Source organism: Oryctolagus cuniculus, chromosome 4 (assembly GCF_964237555.1).
Source record: "Oryctolagus cuniculus chromosome 4, mOryCun1.1, whole genome shotgun sequence".
Classification (NCBI taxonomy): Eukaryota; Metazoa; Chordata; class Mammalia; order Lagomorpha; family Leporidae; genus Oryctolagus; species Oryctolagus cuniculus.
In genome coordinates, this window is record NC_091435.1 from 120709386 (window position 1) to 120724977 (window position 15592).

A 15592-nucleotide genomic window follows, 5' to 3' on the forward strand; every position below is an offset into this window, starting at 1 on the left:
TGACTCCTCGGGTGGGAGGGAGGAGACGGAGCTGAGAATGACTGAAGGGAGGCATTTGCGTGCCTGCAACATGGCAGCTGTAGGAGGGGGTGCGTGTGGAGCAGGTGGGAGAAGTTCCACCTTGCAGGGGTGAGGTGTGAGGCTTCTGCGGTACTCTTCAGTGCATTCATTTCTTTCCCGTGCATTAGTCACCCTGCGTGTGTAGGAGGAAGGCGTGTGTCTGGTCCCCAGCTCTGAGCTCCTCGTGGGCGTGACTATACGGGTGCTGCAGGCAGAGCTGCTAGGACCATCCTTGTGCAGGGGCACCGATCTCAGATAGGGAGAAGCTTTTTCGGTGCAGGAAAGAGTGGGTGCTTCCTTCTGCTCGCCTTTGGTTCTCATTGAAGCCTGGGTGGCGGAGGTCACTGCAGGCCTTGGAGTGCCTCTGCTGGCCACAGGGGGAGGAGATGAGAGAAGAGGAAATTGTGGTGGTACCTGCTGTCTCAGGCCCTCCTCAGCTGGCTCCAAGATCATGTGGCATCCCAGCAGGGACTTTCAGATGTGTACAAAATGGAGAGATGACTGGGCTCTAAGGCCCCTTCCAATGTTGTTGTCTCTGAATTCCCTCATAGGGACCCAGACAATCTATGGTCAGAAACAATCGGGTTTAGTGGTATGTGTGAAGCAAATGACAGATGCGAAGTTGCCGTAGGAATTCAGGGTAGAGCAGTGCATTTAAAGTCAGAAGGAAGTCCAGTTTATCCCAACTAAGCAGTTTCTCCCCCAGAAGAGCTATCTCCTGTGGAAAAGCAACTTCTACTGCAAAGATGAGCATGGAGCCTCTGTTCAGAATAGATTCTTGGCCACCATACACAGTTTCTAACCTCTATTTTTCTGAAACAGTTTCCTGATATGTTGCATATTCTGCAGCCTAGATGAAATGCAAATCCTCTGGAATAACATCACTTTTGTATGAGAGATACTATTTGCTCATGGTTACTACTACAAAGTATTTAACATGGTTCTAGAAGTCTTGGCCAATGCTGTAAGGAAAGAAAAGGAAATGAGAGATTAACCAAGGGAAATGAAATGGGTCTCTTGCAGAGACATCCACTCTCCCACATTTATTGAAGCATTATTTACAGTAGCCGAGAAATAGAAACAGCCTAAGTGTCTACCACTGATGACTGGAGAAAGAGAATGGGGCAATATACACAACAGAATATTATTCGTGTGTAAAAAGGGTGAGCTCTTGTTGTTTGCGGCAACATGGATGATACTGGAGGTTGTTACATTAGGAGACATAAGCCAAGCACAGAAAGACAAGAACTGTGTGATTTCACTCATATATGAAGTCTAAAACAAGAAGAAAGTGTAAAGGTGGCTTCCAGAGGCTGAGGAGGGAAGTGGGGAGAGAGGAATGGGGATAGGTTGATGAATGGGGACTGAATTAAAGTTAGATAGTAGCAAGAAGTTCTGGAGTCCTATTGCACAGCAGGAAAGCTGGAGATGACGAATCTTATACTTCTCTATTTAAAGACATCCTAGACGGTATGATTTTGAATTTTTCACCTCAAAGAAATGTTAAATGTTTGAGAAGATAAGATATATTTATCCTGACTGGACATTATACAATGTATACATGTATCAAAATAAGCATGTACAATTTTTAGATTTCTGTTAAAAAATAAAAAGAAATGAGGGACTTGAACATTAGAAAAGACAAAACTGTCATTTTTTATGGTAGATATAAACAAAAGTCAAGAAAACACAAAATCAATAAACCAAGTACTAGAACTAACAAGAGGCTTTAACAACCTCACTGGATATAAATGACCAACTTTGAAGAATCAACCAAATTTTTCTACATCCACAACAACCTATTAGAAAATATGCTGAAAAAGAAGATAGCCATTCATGATAGCAACCCACCTAGAAAGATCTGCCTTAGACAGGGAGGCACACCGTGGTTAAGAGCATGTACTCCAGGAGCAGGTGTTATGAGCCAGTGGGGTAAGCTGCTCCTTGGGACACCTATATCCTAAATCAGAGTGCCAGTGTGAGTCCTGGCTACTCTGTACTTCCAGTCCAGCTTTCTGCTAATGCCCTTGGGAGTGGTGGATGATAGCCCCCAATACTTGGTTTCCTACCACCCATGTGGGAGATGTAGATGGGGTTCCTGGCTCCTGGCTTACACCTGGTATACTCTTGGATGTTGTGAGGATTCGGGGAGTCAACCAGCAGATTGGAGATCTCTGTCTCTGTCTCTCTCTTTCTCCCCCCACCCCACATTGTGCTTCTTTCAAATACATCAATAAATATTTAAAAAAGAAAAAAAAAAGAAGAATATGAACTCCAAACTGTCTGAATGCAGGTTCTACTAGTTAGTTGCTGTGTGATTTTGGTAAGTTAGTCTCTCTGGGTCCAGTTTCTTCATCTGGAAAATGGTGATGATAAGAATACCTGTGGTGTAGAGCTGTGATTTTTTTATATGAGTTAATATGACAATAGGACTGTCTTTGGGGGCCAGTGTTGTGGCATAGCAGATAAAGCAGCTGCCTGCAATGCTGGCATCCCATATGGGTTCCAGTTTATATCCTGGCTGCTCCACTACTGATCCAACACCCTGCTGATGGTCTGGGAAAGCAGCAGATGATGACCCAAGTACCTGGGCCCCTGCCACCCACGTGGGATACCTGGATGAAACTCCTTGCTCCTGGCTTCATCCCAGGCCATTGTCATCATCTGGGGAGTGACCCAGTGAATGGAAGATCTCTCTTTGTCTCTCTGTAACTCTGACTTTCAAAATAAATAAATCTTTGGGGCTGGCGCTGTGGCCAGCGCCAGCAGTGCACCCTCCGCCTGCAGCGCCAGCATCCCGTATGGGCGCCGTTTCTTGTCCTGGCTGCTCCTCTTTCAATCCAGCTCTCTGCTATGGCCTGGGAAAGCCATAGAAGATGGCTCAAGTGCTTGGGCCCCTGCACCCACGTGGGAGACCTGGAGGAAGCTCCTGGCTTCTGGCTTTGGATCGGCCCAGCTCCAGCTGTCGCCACCATTTGGGGAGTGAACCAGCAGATGGAAGACCTTTCTCTCTATCTCTCCCTGTCACTGTCTGTAACTCTACCTGTCTAATAAAATAAAAAATCTTTAAAAAAAAAGTCTTTGGAGAAAAAATATAAAACTGTAATCGAGAACATGGTATGATTTAATTTACATTTTTCTATGCTCTTGTGTGGAAAGTTGTAATATATGAAAAGCTTAAGCATCTTATGATTAATTCACATATTCAATGGGATTCCAAACTACAAACTACAGTAGAAGATGGCTCAAGTCCTTGGGACCCTGCATCCTCGTGGGAAGACCTGGAGGAAGCTCTGGCCATTGTGGCCAATTGGGGAGTGAACTAGTGGATGGAAGACCTCTCTCTCTCTCTCTCTACCTCTCCTTCTCTCTCTCTGTAATTCTTCCTTTCAAATAAATAACTAAATAAATATTTTTTAAAAAAGGACACAGTTGAATATAATGGAAATGAAATTAGAAGTATTGGGAAAAGAACAGACAGATGGGCCATTGAAACAAAATACAAACATTAGAGATAGACTTGTATATAGGAGAAATTATATAAGATACAGATGACACCAGGTCAGTGTGGAAAACCTGCATTGTTTAGTAGAAAATCTTTCTGTTGGTGATTCCTTCTGAGCTCCCAGTTTACTGTAAAGCAAACTAGATATCTCACCCTTCTGATGGCTCTTGTTTTATTATGAGCAAACCAGACATGATAAAAGATTGCAAATCAGGTCTTTGATGGAGTTGGTCCCACCTGAATGTCGTTTTTTTTTTTTTCTCTCCTTTCCCAAAATTGTGCTTAAAAACCCCAGTACCACTGATCCCTTTGTTTTTTTTCCCTCTCATTGGAGCCCCCTCCATGCCACTCTGGCTGGAGGTCTTTGATCTCAAAAAAAGAAAGAAAGAAAGAAAAAAGAAAAAGAAAATGCTCTCTGTATGTTGAAAAATAAAACTAGACTCTACCATAAGTCATAACATACAGATGTGAGTCCACTTGGAAGTGGATTAAAGACTAAGTGTGAAAATTAAAACAATTCAGACAGCCAGAGAAAAGGACTGTTTCTGTCACTGAAGAGTTGGAAGAACTTCTTAATGACTTCAAAAGTGGGCAAAGTGGTTAACCTACCGATTAAGACACCCAAATCCCATATCAGATACCTGGGTTTGATTCCCAGCTCCAGTTTCTAACTGCAGCTCTCTGCTAATTGCAGATCTTGGGAGGCAGCGTGATGGCTCAAGTGACATTGGGTTCCTTTCACTCACATGGGACACCTAGATTGCTTTTATATTCCTTAACTTCTGCTAAGCCCGGTGCTCACTGTTGGGTGGCTTTTTGGAAGTGAACCAGTGGATGAGAGCTCTCTTTCTGTGAGTGTGTGTGTGGTGTGTCTGTCTCTGGCTCTGTCTCTTCCTCTCACTCTGTCGTCATTCTATCAAGTAAATAAAATAAATCTTTTTAAATAATGATAATAATAAAGAATTGGTAGAATATATTAAAGGTCTATATAAGTGATTCTCAGCTGGAAAGGATCCAGCTCCCCAGGAAACATCTGGCAACATAGGAGACATTTTTGGATATTATAATTGGAGGAATGGGGTTGATACTGGCATCTAGTAGGTAGAGAATTGCTGTTACATCTTGTGAAATCTTCTAAACCACACAGGATAGCCCCCCCAACTCTGAGTAAATACTTATCTGATCCCAAATATCAATAGTGCCAGGAGAGAAACACCAACCGATGCTTGCCTTCCTCATTATTCTTCTTGATAAATAGAGAAGTTCATAGTCATAGACCCAGAACACAAGATTTTGGATGACATCTTTGGTGCCGTAATTTAGAGTGGAAGCCCATTCACAGAAGAAGCAAGATCCCAAACAGTCTTGTGATCAGTTGAGACTGTAAATCTGAACCTATGGGTAAGCACTATAGATTCTAGAATCCTAAATACAGCAAGGTCTCAGCCCTCAGTTGTCCTGAAGTTGTAGTCTACAAATGTCATGAACTTGAGCATAAATCAACTGGTTCCCACAAAACATCAGACAATCTGGGCTTCAGTATAACCCATCCTGCTGAGGGGCCTATGAGGGCGAGGGGCAGAGCTTTCTGCTGCTTGTTGAATGCAACCCCCAGGATAACATATGGAGGAACCTGGCTCTATGGAGAACTTTACTCTCTGGCCAAGAATGTTCTCTGCACATGGGGTAAAATAAAAGTGAGCTGAGCCAGAAAGGCTGTAGGGCTAAAGAATTTTGGACCTATAATCAGGAGGCCCAAGACCTAGTCCTTTTCTGTCACTTGATTGATTAGTGAGCTTGGGCAAGCCACCACCGTCCCTAATTTTTATATCTGCAAAATAGAGATGATACTCCTTGTTGTCTTAGTCCTGTCCTATGGATCAAGTTATATAATTAGATTATGATGATAAAGGTAAGATTTGTGGGGTGATGGAGTACCATCAATATGAGGTATCACTTTACTGTATGAGGTATCACTTTACTGTTATGCTTATATGATTGCTAACTCAATAACATTTTTAAAAAGATTTACCTATTTGAAATTCAGAATTACAGAGAAAGAGGGAAGGAGATAGAGAGAGAAAGAATCTTACTAGTTCACTCCCCCCAAAAGGCTGCAACAACCAAGGCTAAGCCAGGCCAAAGCCAGGAGCCAGGTGCTTCATCCAAGTCTCCTACCTGGGTGCAAGGTTGGGCCATCCTCTACTGCTTTCCCAGGTGCATTAGTAAGAAGCTAGTTGGGAAGTGGAGCAGCCAGGACTTGAATGGGTGCCCACATAGGATGCTGACGCTGCAGGCCAGGGCTAAACCCATTGTGTCACAGCACTGGCCCCTAGAAAGAAAATTTCTCAACCCTAGACTTGAAAGGCAGACTGTTGGCACTCACTCCTTAAAGTGCCCAAAAAGCCATGTTTATTGTGTACAGTCAGTATTCATTTATATTTAGTTACCAGTATCTCTTGTTTATTCCATGTTTACCTGCTCTGCCATCACGGATAATATTCTGTCTGTCTCAAAAATGATTACCTTTTAGGCTTTTTAAAAGCACAGGTCTGCTGGCATCAAATTCCCTGACTTTTCTTTCTGAAAATGTATTTACTTTGCCTTCATTTTTGAAATGATTTTTCCTAGGCAATTTTTTCTTCTCAGCACTTTAAAGATGTCACAATGTCTTCTGGCTTTAGTTGTTTCTCCGGAGAAGTTAGCTGTCAGTCCTTTTGTTGCCTCTTTGAAGGTCATTTGTTTCCTTGGGAGGATCATTTGACTGTTGATAAGCTATTCTTTTTGAGTACTCCCACACCCTAGCAATTTATTTACATTCTTACGCATGTTCTTCTGCTTAAAGTTTGTAGCATTTCTTGAATGTATAGTTTGATCTCTTTAAATCAGCTTTGGAAAATTCTGAGTCATTACTTTTTCAAATAGTGTACTTTTTGTTCTTAACTCAGTTTCACACTCCTACCCTCTGGAGCTCTAATTACCCAAATAATAGACCTTTTCAAAATGTACTACATGTGTTTTTTGAGATTTTCTGTATTTTCATGGTTATTTTGTATCTGACAATTCCAGTGTCTGGAACATCTATGTTTCTGTTTCTAGTGTGTATTTTTTTCTCTTAACCCTGTCTCTGTATGCTTGGTACTTTTTCACTGAATGCCAGACATTCTGTACGAAAAGTTGCAGAGGCTTTCAAACATTAGTCTGAATAAAAACAAAGTACCTTTAGCCAATCAAGGAGCAAGCTGATTTGAAGCTGAGTTTCATTGCTTACTAGTATAAATATACTCTCTATATAGTGATATATATGATATATACATATATAGTGATATATGTAGTATATATATTTACCCTTGTTTCATTTTTTTTAAATTTTATTTTAAAGGCAGAATTACAGAGAGGCAGAGGCAGAGAGAAAGAGAGAGATCTTCCATCCACTGATTCACTCCAAAGATGGCTGCAATGGCAGGAGCTGCGCTGATCCAAAGCCAGGAGCCAGGATTTTCTTCTGGGTCTTCCATGTGGGTTCAGGGTCCCAAGGACATGATCCATGTTCTACTGCTTTCCCAGGCCATAGCAGAGAGCTGGATCAAAAGTGGAGCAGCCAGGACTCAAACCGGCACACGTATGGGATGCCAGCATTGCAGGCGGTGGCTTTACCTGTTACACCACAGAGCTAGCCCCAGAATTTACATCTTTTGCCAAACTAGAACTCTAATTTTTATTTTTTTTAAATTTATTTGAAAGACAGAGATACGGGGGCCAGCACTGTGGTGTAGTGGGTAAAGCTTCCATATGCAGTGCTGCATCCCATATGGGTGCCAGTTCGAGTCTTGGCTCCTTCACTTCAGATCCAGCTCTCTGCTATGGCCTGGGAAAGCAGTAGAGGATGGCCCAAGTCCTTGGGTCCCTGCACCTACGTGGGAGACCCAGAAGAAGCTCCTGGCTCTTGGCTTCGGATTAGCACAGCTCTGGCCGTTGCAGCCAATTGGGGAGTGAACCAGCGCATGGAAGACCTCTCTCTCTCTCTCTCTCTCTCTCTCTCTCTCTGCCTCTCCTTATCTCTCTGTGTAACTCTGACTTTCAAATATAATAAATAATTCTTAAAAAAATCAGAGTTACAGAGAGGGAGAGAGAGAGATGGGGGGAGAGAGAGATCCTCCATCCACTGGTTCACTCCCCAAATGGTCACAACAGCCAGAGCTGAGCCAATTGGAAGTCAGGAGCCAGGAGCTTCTTATAGGTCTCCCATGTGAGTGTGGTGGCCCTAGGACTTAGGCTATCTTCTACTGCTTTCCCAGGTCAGAGCAGAGAGCTGGATTAGAAGAGGAGTAGCCGGGACTTGAACCGGTGCCCATATGGGATGCTGGCGCTTCAGGCGGGAGTTTTAACCCACTGCCCCACAATGCCGACCCTACCCTTGTTTCTATGATGTACTACCATGAGTTCTTACTATTTGGCAAATAGACAAAGGCAGAAAGCTATACATTCTATTTGAATCACTTCTTCACTGTGTTTGCCTCCAGGATTTTGGCATCTGAAGTTCTAGTTCTCTAGGTGGTCTAATTTTTCTCCCTGACAAGTCTCCTGAAACCTCCGCTCACCTTTTCTGCTTCTTACCGGCCACTTTCTACTCAACTTCTCAGTCCTCCACCTTTGCTCGTTTTGCATATGAGTCAGCAGATGACTCACTAGGGACGGTAGGTTGTTAGGTGTAGATCAGGGAATTTTCCTTCTTTCAGGGATCTTGACCCTGCCAACAATACTGGGTCTTCAGAGCCTTCAGGACTGAAAAAAAAATTATTTTGACTCTTCTACTTCTTAATGGGGGATATATCTGCAACGAGGTAGCTGTTGAAAATAGAGACAAAAGAGGCATTTTAAATATAGGGTCTGCTTGATGTTCCAAAGTTGAGGCATCAACTTTAGAGTGACTGTGAGAACTGATGGTGCATTTAAAAAAATACACACAAGCTGTTTTTGATACTAGAAGAACTGTGAGAGACACAGATAGTAGTAATAGCATATAGCATAGGTGTTTCTATTATCCCTGTTTTGTGGATGAGAAGCAGGAGGTCTAAGTCAGTGCCTAAAATTCCTACAGTGTGTGGGGTTTGAATTCATATGATCCGTTCTCGAGGTCACCTTTATACAAGTTATTATTGTTAAGGAGGCAACCTGAATGTTATTCTCCTCCCGCCCTCCCCAGATCTGTAACATGCTATGAGAAATACACCAAGCAAACAAAGCAGAAACCCTGTAATACCACAGCAGCCTTCAGGAACACACAGGACCCTTCTCCATTTGTATACCCTGCCACTCTTGCTCAGAGCTCAGCACATGGAGATTCACAATAAAAACGCTTTGATTGGGACCGGTGCTGTGGTGCCATACGTCAGTCCTGCACTTGCGACACTGGCATCCCACTTGGGCATCGGTTTGAGTACCAGCTGCTGCACTTCTGATCCACCTCTCTGCCATGGCCTGGGAAAGCAGTAGAAGATGGCTCAAGTCCTTGGGCCCCTGCATCCACATGGGAGACCCAGAAGAAGCTTCTGGCTTCTGGCTTCGTATCGGCTCAGCACCGCTATTGCAGCCATTTGGAAAGTAAACCAGTGGATAGAAGACCTTTGTCTTTGCTTCTTCCTCTCTTTGTCTGTAATTCTACCTCTCAAATAAATAATAAAATCTTCATCTTTTTTTTTTTTTTTTTTTGACAGGCAGAGTGGACAGAGAGAGACAGAGAGAAAGGTCTTCCTTTGCCGTTGGTTCACCCTCCAATGGCCGCCGCGGCCGGTGCACCGCGCTGATCCGATGGCAGGAGCCAGGTACTTCTCCTGGTCTCCCATGGGGTGCAGGGCCCAAGCACTTGGGCCACCCTCCACTGCACTCCCGGGCCACAGCAGAGAGCTGGCCTGGAAGAGGGGCAACCGGGACAGAATCCGGCGCCCTGACCGGGACTAGAACCCGGTGTGCCGGCGCCGCAAGGCAGAGGATTAGCCTAGTGAGCCGCGGCGCCGGCCAATAATAAAATCTTTAAAATTTTTTTTTTGATTCCCAAGTTAGAGCAGAGATCTGAAGTTATGTTTTACTACCATTTTTCTTGTGTTACTGCAGGAATTCTGCAATGCATTGGGCACAGTGAAAATGAAGTTCAGGGTTGCATAATACAGGCAAGGAGGCACTTTGCAGCAGAGTCTAGCTTGGGCTTTGTTGTCAAGCTGTGACCTTTACTGCAGTGTTCATGAACAGATGCCTCTTTCTTCTTCAGGTTCTGGGCAGCTGGCAGGTAGAAATTTTCCCCTAACCCATCTCCCTGGAGTAGTTGCACATCTTTGCTAGGTGAAAAATTGGCTAGGAAGACAGTTGAAACCCAAGTGTTCAACATCATGTACCTCTGCCTAAGTGGCGACTCACCGCATGGGAAATGTACAGGGTCAGATGACGCCAATCTCAGAGAAAGAAAGACAACAGCGCCAAGGAGTGCATTTTGTGCATTAGAAAGGAAAGAGGTGACTCAGTTTTCCAAGAAAATGCTTCCTTCAGTGTCAGACTAAAACTTCTTATCCAGGAGGCCTCCAGAGAAGAAACTGCAGGGGGAGCGGGGAGAGCCGGGGGCGGGGGGAGGCAACAGCTGGGGCTTTTCCAGATTTATTTCCTGTGCTGATTTTTACAGAGTAAAAAGGCCCAGTGTTTCTCTCCCAAGTCATGACACATATTCACCCAAGGATATGGAATTCCAAAGAATTTGGAAGAATCAGTTCTGTGGATTTATCCCACTGATAGTAATATCCTTTTAAACCACAGATAGGGAGCAGTTTTGGCTGGGTTAGACGCTGTATCCTAATGTTCCCATACCCAAAAAATAGGAAGCTCTGTAAAGAGTAAGCATATACAGGGCCAGTGCTGTGGTGCAGCAGGTTTGCTGCCCGTGACACTTGCATCCTACATCAGAGGGCTGGTTCAAGTCCTGACTGCTCCATTTCTGACCCAGCTCCCTGCTAATGTGCCTAGGAAGACAACAGAAAATAGCCCAAGTGCTTGAGTCCCTGCCACCCACATGAGAGACCTGAGTGGAGTTCCTGGCTTCAGCCTGGCCCAGCCTCGGCTGTTACAGCCGAGAGTCAAACAGCAGAGAGTGAAATAGCAGATGGAAAATCTCTCTTTCTCGGTCTCTCCTTTTCTCTTTGTTATTCTGCCTTTCAAATAAATAAATAAATCTTTAAAAAAAGAGTAAGCAAATGTGCTCCCATACTACAGTAGAAAATCATCTGTTTTGTATTTAAATAGAGTTAAATTGATTTCATATCATCATCTCGGCCTCCATCTGACAAACACTGCTCTACAAGCGATCTTGTTTATCTTGGTTGCATCCTAACCAGAACTTGTTGGGACAGCCAAACAAAATATTCACCTGTTGCTATGAAGATTTTCAGGAAATTTTAAGTTAATTGAAATGGCTTGTCTGAGTTAAATTGCTTGAGGGTTTTATTTTTTTAAAAGCTTATAACATATCTCTTTCAGGGAGCTGAGGACCAAAATGTAGCAGGTTGATGCCTGTAAGGCCCCTTTCTGATGTGAATTACAAAGTCGTTTCTGTTGATTTCATTTCTCTGTAAAAATATATTTTCCACACTGGAGCCATTTTTCCTTAAAAATCTGTTCCTCTCAAAATACTAACGAAAACTATACCATTGTTAAAATGATGCAAAAAGAGACTTTTGAAGGGTCTTTTTACTTCCAGTAGTAACCAAAGAAGCGGCTATTTTTAGAATACTTGCATGTGGATACAATAGTTGAGTGACTTTAGGTGTTAAGAGTTTTATTGAACAGGGAAGCTTGGTACTTTTCCCACTGTGTTAAGGGGATTTTGCACCTAGATATTATCTGGCCAGAAGTGATTTGGGGAAGAGTGATTTTACTGGTTATGGGTAAGGGTTGCTAATATTGGTTGTCAATGTGTTAAGTGCCCCTGTACTAGACGATTCTACATTGTAATTTCATTTAATTCTCCCAACAACCCCACAAGCTAGCTACACTTACTATCTGTTTTATAAACAAAGAAACTGAGACTTAGTGAGGTTAACTTTCAAGGCAGTAGAGCTGGGATTTGAACCAAGTGTACCTCTTAAGATATAGTGGGGTGGGGCTGGGTAAAGCTGTTGCCTGTAGTGCCAGCATCTCATATGGGTGCCAGTTCAAGTCCCAGCTGCACCACTTCCCATCCAGTTCTCTGCTGTGGCCTGGGAAAGCAGTAGAGGATGGCCCAAGTCCTTGGGACCCTGCACCCATGTGGGAGACTCAGAAGAAGCTCCTGGCTCCTGGCTTCAGATTGGCACAGCTCTGGCCATTGTGGCCATTTGGGGAGTGAACCAGCAGATGGAATACCGACCTCTCTCTCTTTGCCTCTGCCTCTCTGTAAACTCTTCCTTTCAGACCTGGTCCCATCTTCTCCTCCTTCTCCTTTCAATATTCCCAGGCTGGAATCTCAGGTTCAGCTCGGCAGCAGCCTGGTAAGTCCAAGTGCCTCCACGAATTGCCCTCATCTACAAGGCTACCCTTCCATGTATTCTCTGCTGCACTTGCCTGGCTCCCCCATCATTTCCCACAGAGACACTGGCCTCCTGGCTGTGCTTCAGAAGTGCCATGCGTGTTTCCAACTCAGAGGTTTCCACCTTGTGTTCCTTCACTCTGCACCACTCTTCCCATAGACCTGTCAGTTCTCTGACCTCGTGTGTCTTCCTCTTAGTCCCTCTGTGATTACCTTGTCCGAAACTCACCCCAGTCCCATGCATGACTCTGCAGCCCCTCACTTAGTTTTATCTTACTTTCCTAGCACTTAGTACCACTGGACAACAGTGTATTCTAGTTAGTCATTGCTTGTTTATGCTCACTCCATGAGAGCAGGGGCTTGTCCACTGTGTTCACCATTGTGTTCTCAGTGTATAGAACAGTCTTTGGAATGTAGTAGGCTCTCAAGAAATTTTTATTGGGTAAATGAATGAATAAGTACACTTCTATCGAGGGCATTTTGAGAATACTTATTAAAATAGTAAACGATACATACCTTTGATGTAGTCAATTCAACTTCTTAGATCTATTATAGGGAAGTAACTATATAGGCAGGAAATGATACACGTAATCAGTTAACTGAAAGGATTATTTATGGAAACACACACGGAGAGATAGAGAGATCTCTAAATATCCCTTAGTGTAAATTTTCTTATAGGCAAACATATAGCCAAATGATATTTAAATCAATATTTACCAGCATGGAAAAGTGCTTATGAAATATAAGGGGTGAGTAAAATTGATTCTGGGACAACATATATGGTGTGATTATATTTTGTTAAGATTTTGTTTTTGTTTGTGTCTGTGCATACAGGAGAGTGTACAAGGTTAATCACCAAAATAATAACAATGATCGTGGTGGTTTCAAGTGTGGTTTGGGAAAATTTTTACTGTTTCTTCATATTCTTGTGTATTAAAAATATAGTCCTGGTCGGGGCGCCGGATTCTGTCCCGGTTGCCCCTCTTCCAGGCCAGCTCTCTGCTGTGGCCAGGGAGTGCAGTGGAGGATGGCCCAAGTACTTGGGCCCTGCACCCCATGGGAGACCAGGATAAGTACCTGGCTCCTGCCATCGGATCAGCGTGGTGCGCCGGCCGCAGTGCACCAGCCGTGGCGGCCATTGGAGGGTGAACCAACGGCAAAGGAAGACCTTTCTCTCTGTCTCTCTCTCTCACTGTCCACTCTGCCTGTCAATAAATAAATAAATAAATAAATAAAAATATGAGCTTGTATCTTTCTGAAAAAATCTTATTCAAAGCCAATAGAGTTATTTTAGGAGCAGAACTAGTTTTTTCAACTTTAGAATTGACTCTGGCTCAGCCTGTATCAAAGCAGCCCACACTGACCTCACATCTGTGAGTCCAGCAGAACGGGTTGCAGGTGAGCTCACAGCCCCGCCGTGGAGGGTCACAGAGCTTCCTGCCGCTGCCATTCTTATTATCCATTGCCCGTGTCACAGCTCCGGCCTAAGCCCTTATCTGGTCATGCAGGCCAGAGAGCAGGTGCCTCCTATCTCGCCTTCTGCCCCTTCCTGCCTCTGCTTCAGTGCAGCAACCTGCAGTCTGCAGTGGCTCCCTATGACTTAGAGAGTCCACGCTCTTGGCTGGCAGTCTCGGGCTTCCCCAAGCATCCCCAGATTCTCTTTCTAACCTCATCCTCAAACACCCTCTTCTCTTGCCATTTCATCGGCCTGGTCTTGTGTCTGAATTTTACACATTAATGCCTGTTTTTTTCCTCCACACATCCTTTGCTTCAAGTTCACCTCATGTTTGACTGTTTCTTTTTCTTTCCAAAGATTTATTTATTTATTTGAAAGGCAGAGTTACAAAGAGGCAGAGAGAGAGAGAGAGGTCTTCTACTCACTGGTTCACTCCCCAGATTGCTGCAATGGCCAGTGCTATGCCGATCCAAAACCAGGAGCCAGGAGTTTCTTCTGAGTCTCTCATGTGGGTGCAGGGGCCCAAGGACTTGGGCCATCTTCCACTGCTTTTCCAGGCCATAGGATAGAGCAGGATTGAAAGTGGAGCAGCCAGGACTTGAACCAACGGCTCTATGGGATGCTGGGGCTGCAGGGGGTGGCTTTACCTGCTACCCCACAGTGCTGCCCTCATGTTTGACTTTTTCACCGATGCCCTAAAGAGCTACAGCATTTACAGTCAGCTCTAATCCTTTGTTTCCTAAAAATTGGCTTCCTTTTAAAAATTGTATTACATATGTATTACTGGTATACTCACGCTGGGAAATATTTCTGATGCTCCCTTGTATTAGTCACAGAGCCTGTTTATCATTTATTCAACACATATTTATATTCTAGGGGAATTCTTGGCTAATGACTCCTCTTGCTTCGGCAGTCCATAAATTAAGAATTTGGTTATTTTTATTGATTAGTGAATGGAAGATTCAGAACTGTGAAAGACAAATACAATTCAAAAATTTTCCCTCACAGGCTCTCTTTTGCTGTTTCCTCAAGATAGCATTAAATCATAATCAGTAATATTATTGCTGGTTTTTTTCTTTTTGTCTCAAAGGTCCAGATGGGAATAATCTCTTATTTTCTTCTGGAAAACTCAATTGATTCTCAGTAGGCATTCAATTATAACTTTTCTCAATTAGATGCCAAAAGGTCAACTTACTCTGTTGTTTTAATAAAAAATATCACCAAGTAGCAAGCACCCAGTTTCTCAGAGCAAGAGATAAAAATGTTGCAAGATATGTTATTATTGCATTAATTCCTCTCTGGTCATATATAAATTATGTGGAGCACTCACAGTCCATGCCATTCTCTTCTCATAACGGTTCCAGATGGAAGAATTATTGTCATGTGGTAAATAGCCAAGAGTTTTGCCCTATGTGTGTAAGATTTTCCAAAAGTGACATCACCCTTTTTGTTCTCTACTGGTAAAAAATGGCTGTAAAGATGGTCATATGTTGTAGCATTAAAGATGTTAAGTATCGGCATTATTTTGGACACAAAGGTAGCAGTGGTTTAAATAAGATAGACAATTACTTCTGTAGTTCAGTTTCATAACAGTGTGGGAAGGCAATCAGGTAGCTACATGGGGCTCGGGACCCAGACTTCTTTCATCTTCTTACTCCACCCTGACATGCAGCTCTCATCTTGTAAATCAATATGACAGCTCCAGCTCCGACCATCATTTCGTGGGTCAGTGAATGGGACTGAGATAAGAGAAAGGGGAAAGCACACTCCTCCTCCAGAGTATGTCCTCTAAGTTGAATCCTTCATTCTATTGACATCCCATTGGCCAGATGTAACTACAGGATTACATTAAGCTGCAAGAGGAGCTGAGACACATCGACTTTACTGGGTGGCCATACGACAGGCTGAAAACTATCCACTTAGAAGAAGGCAAAGTAGGGGGCAATTGGTATTCCCATCCCTTAGCACAAGCAAGAAGACAAAAGGAAAGCAGAAAAATTTGGAAAGTTAAGAAAGAAGGAGA